Below are 5427 nucleotides of genomic sequence, written 5' to 3' on the forward strand. Positions count from 1 at the left end.
GAGGGCCAAGAATCCACTCTCACATAGGTACGTGGTTACAAAGGGCATCAGTGTCTTAACAGCGCAATTTGCCAAGGCAGGAAACTCTGAGCGCAGCCCTATCCAGAAATTTGGTAGTGGCTTCTGATTAAATAAAGTTTTCACAGAACCGCTTGTTGCAATTTCGATGAGGCTCTCATGTTCAGATATTGGTAAGTGGACTGGAGGCAGGGCATGAAAAGGATAACGAATCCAGTTGTTTGTGTCATCTGTTTCGGGAAAGTACCTGCATAACTGCGCACTCAGGTGCTTCGCTATATCACATTTGACAAGCTTGAGTTCATTTGCACACAAATCATACAATGATGGAAAGACCTGTGTGTTGTCCTTGTTAATGCAGACAGAGAAGAGCTCCAACTCCTTAATCATAGCCTCAATTTTGTCCCGCACATTGAATATAGTTGCAGGCGAGAAAAAACATCACCCAGATAGGCCAGCCGTGTGAGAAAATCGTCATCATGCAAGCAGTCAGACAAGTGAAAATTATGGTCAGTAAAGAACTTTAAGCTCGTCTCTCAATTCAAAATTTGTCTCTCGTCTCTCAATTCAAAAAAGCATGTTAATACTTTGCCCCTAACCCAATTCTGTATGTTGTAAAAGTGTTACATGGTCGCTGCCCATATCATTGCATAATGCAGAAAATACACGAGAGTTCAGGGGCCTTGCTTTAACAAAGTAAACCATTTTCACTGTGTCCAAAACGCCTTTCAAGCTGTCAGGCATTCCCTTGGCAGCAAGAGCCTCTCGGTGGATGCTGCAGTGTACCCAAGTGGCATCGGGAGCAACTGCTTGCACGTGCATTACCACTCCACTATTTCTCTCTGTCATGGCTTTTGTGCCATCAGTACAGATACCAACACATCCTGAGCACCAAAGTCCATTTGATGTCACAAAGCTGTCCAGTACTTAAAACATTTATTCTCATGTTGTCCTGGTTTCGAGTGGTTTGCAGAAGAGGATATCTTCCTTAATTGACCCCACATAAACAACATACCAGGAGCTGTGCTAGGCCAGCCACGTCTGTTGACTCATCCAGCTGTAACGCATAGAATTCACTGGCTTGTATGCATAATTGTTTCAAAACATCTCCTGCCATGTCACTGATGCATCGTGAAACAGTCTTGTTTGATGAAGACATTGTCTGTATAGTTTTTTGGGCCTTTTCCCCCAGCATTGTCCCAGCCATATCCGCGGCAGCAGGAAGAATTAAGTCCTCTGTCACGTTCCTGACCGGTTTTCTGTTATTTTGTATGTGTTTGACGGTCAGGGCGTGAGTTTGGGTGGGTAGTCTATGTTGTGTGTTTCTATGTTTGTTAAGGGTGACCTGATATGGCTCTCAATTAGAGGCAGGTGGTTTTCATTTCCTCTGATTGAGAGCCATATTAAGGTAGGTGTTTTCACACTGTTTGTTTGTGGGTGGTTGTCTCCTGTGTCTGTGTATGTTGCGCCACACGGGACTGTTTTCGGTTTGTTTGTTCGTTTGTTCGGTTTATGTAGTCTGTTCCTGTTTCATGCGTTCTTCGTTATATGTAAGTTCTTATGTTCAGGTGCGTCTACGTCGTTTGTTGTTTTGTAGTTTGTTAAAGTGTTTTCGTGTTTTTTCGTCTTGTTCAATAAATCAGTATGTCATATTCCAACGCTGCATTTTGGTTCAATCCCTGCTCCTCCTCTTCGGATGAAGAGGAGGAGGAAAGCCGTTACATCCTCCACAATAGTATGGGGCTTGCCTGTCCTAGCCACTCGGTATCTCACCATATAAGACGCTTCTAGCCCCTTCTTATTAATGGTATCTGATGCTTTTATACATGTCTTACGACTCGAAAGTTGTCTTTATTCTCGCTCAAAAAATTCCTGTGGCTTATTTTTCAAATTGTCATGTTTCGTTTCTAAATGTCTGCACAAGAGTGAAGGTTTCCCGCGAGAGAGTAACGGTTAATGCGGTTGGATGTTAATTATTTGACTAGGCTATCCGTATTTGACATTGTGTTGTTATTTCGTTGAACACTAGATGGTTTAATATTATTTTTGGCAGTGAAAAAATAAACTCACCCAAACGTATAGCCCTGTTGGAAAATATAAACGTACTGTTTGAAAATGTGAAGATTTATTTTATTTTATAAATACAGATTTATTTGGCGTACCCCCAACGGCATTGTGCGTACCCCTGGAGAAACAAAGACTGTGGGGCTTTTTTATTTTTATACTCTAGTTAAAGGAATATGATTATTTTATAGCAATTTTTCATTTTATTTGACCTTTATTTAACTAGGCAAGTCAGTTAAGAACAAATTCTTATTTTCAATGACAGCCTAGGAACAGTGGCAGAACAACAGATTTTTACCTTATCAGCTCAGGGATTCGATTTTGCAACCTTTCGGTTACTAGTCCAACGCTCTAACCACTAGGCTACCTGCCGCCCCAATGTGCCTTGTTTAACTCTATTTCACAAAAAAAATCAATAATCACTTCTATAGTTAAGATTAGATCATTTGGTATATCATAAGTATTTAGATTGTCATTATGAAGACACCTATTGGATAAATGTGCAAACTTTTGGGGCTAGTTTCAGGCCTTGTGGGTAAGTTTTGAGTGGTCATTGGGATAGAAATGTTAGCTTGACCTGGCAACACAGGTTAAAGGATGCCACTGTGTAAGGGCTGTCGTTCTCCTCATCCTCGGACGAGGAGAGGAGAGAAGGATCAGTAGACCAAAATGCAGCTTTAGGGAAATAAGCCATCTCTTTATTATTAACGACGGCAACACGAAAACAAAACACTTTCAAAATACAAAACAAGAAAACGACGTAGACGAAAAACTGAACATGAACTTACTTAACTAAAACGTAAAACTCACGGACAGGAACAGACTACATCAAAAACGAACGAACAACCAAACAGTCCCGTATGGTGCAAAACATAACACAGATACGGAAGACAATCACCCACAAACAAACAGTGAGAACACCCTACCTAAATATGACTCTTAATTAGAGGAAAACGCAAACCACCTGCCTCTAATTAAGAGCCATACCAGGCAACCCAAAACCAACATAGAAACAGAAAACATAGACTGCCCACCCAAAACACACGCCCTGACCATAAACACATACAAAAACAACAGAAAACAGGTCAGGACCGTTACACACTGTCACATGCACACTTCGGCAGCCGAGAACAACCATAAATAATGTAGTCGGGCTCAACCAGAAATATTGTATTACAATGACGTTAACTGGGAGAAAAATCTAAACGAATAATGTTTGACGTGACAGTTTTTGTTTGGTGTTTGCAACGTTATTTGGGAAGGGCGACACATTAGAATTCCTTTAGCTTCAGAATAAAAATAGGCCTAATTACATCATACGCACTTTATCGGTCAGCACACAACAAAAACAATTATTCATGGAATTTCAAATAATATATACATGTATATGCTAAATACCTGCAATGCACGGGTGAAGACGCCTGCGTCAGAAGAAAGCTTTTTGAGATTGAAATCCACCATATCAGTGTGTGCACAGCTACATTGGCTTGTTAGTGTCCATTGCAAAGGGAATCCTCTCGTGATGATGTAGTATACAAACCCAGGACTAGCATCTAAATAGATTGGCTTTTTGTCAGAAATCTACAATTTATCTTCTTAAATTTAGATTTTAAACCTAACCTTAATCACACTGCTAACCATACGACTAACCCTAACCATAAATTAAGACCAAAACACACATTTTTGTTTGCATACATTTTTACAAAAGGCTATAACCAATTTTCCAATTGTGGCTGTGCTATCATGTATAAAAATGCTGGGCAGACCATTATTTTGGCTACAATGCCTAAGCCCCAATAGGATGACAATGCACCCATCCACAGGAAATGAGTGGTCACTGAATGGCTTGATGAGCATAAAAATGATGTAAACCATATGCCATGGCCATTTCAGTTACAAGATCTCAACCCAATTTAACACTTATGGGAGATTCTGGAGCGACACCCGAGACAGCGTTTTCCACCACCATCAACAAAGGACCAAATGAGTTTCTCATGGAAGAATGGCGTTGCATCTTTCCAATAGAATTCCAGACACAGTTCCCAAGGGGTCCCCCAGCAGAACTTCAGGAAATAAGCTTTACCCCCTGAGGTCGATGTCCGCCCACCGCGAAATAGCATTTTTTTTTTAAATCCCCAGAAAAAATCTTGTCAGTTTAAGATGGAGATGTTTTTTTGCATTGGATGCATCTCAACCAACCGCACCCACCTATATCGCACTTCTGCATCTGCGGTGAAAGGTGACAGAGGTAGAGCGGTGAGACATCCTGAAAATGGGTCTTCTCACAAAATCGTCTGTAGAGTCCGAACGGCTCAGCCTACAAACTATTATGTAAAGATGAGACTCCCACGAACACGATGGTGTTCTCCGTTTTTTCTCTACGACCCCCACAAGTGTCTTGGGACTCGTCTGAAGTCGGGTACAGCCAATTTGACAACTTCTAGCTGTAGAGTCCACACAGTTTGGGCTACAAACTAATATGACCCCTCTGTGGAAAGGTGAGACTCTCACGAACACGTAGATGTTGGTTGCTTGCGCCACAGGCCTCACAAGAAGGTCCCCCGATACCAGTTGAAAAAATGAATGGAAGTAAAGTATATATGGAGACTGTTTAGTGCCAAAAATAAGGGGTTAAATACATGTACAAAAAAACGAAACAAAAAGCCTGATCTTTCTTATACTGTATCTCTCAGATATAGGACAGACACTTCGGGACAAACTTCCTTTAGATTTTTTGTGGGAGATTATTTGTTGTTCCATGTAAGTGAATCTGTTATTCAATGCATTTAATATGGGCTAACAGCAGTAAGGCCAAATAAATAGCTACATTATTAAAACAATTCCATTTAGCTTAGTAGAACCCCCCTTCCCCGGCTTAGACTGTTTAGACTGAACCCGACTTATAGAATCTCTGCCAAGGTGCATTGAAGCTGTTCTGGCTCGTGGTGGCCCAACGCCCTATTAAGAGACTTTATGTTTGGGTTTACGTTATTTTGGCAGTTACCTGTATACCTGTAGTGTAGGATATACTGTTTGAATTGTGCTATTGTGTTTTTCTTTTCTTCCACTAACTTAGTGGCAAAGTTTGGTAACTTGAATGATGGCACATTCTTACAAAATGTTGCATCTGCGCTGTTCTTCAAGTAAATGTGTTTTTGTTTCATTTTCAGTAGAAATGGTTTGTTTAACATGGCAATCATAGATTTTTGTTTGACATACATTTTAAAGTGACACATCTTAGTCCCATCATCACTCTGTTACCGTGGAATTGGCCAGTATAGGATTAGAGAGGGTAACAAAGTTAGATACAGCCCAGTAAGCAAATAAGCAAACTTCACACACAAC

The sequence above is a fragment of the Salvelinus fontinalis genome, chromosome 10 (assembly GCF_029448725.1).
Source record: "Salvelinus fontinalis isolate EN_2023a chromosome 10, ASM2944872v1, whole genome shotgun sequence".
Lineage (NCBI taxonomy): Eukaryota > Metazoa > Chordata > Actinopteri > Salmoniformes > Salmonidae > Salvelinus > Salvelinus fontinalis.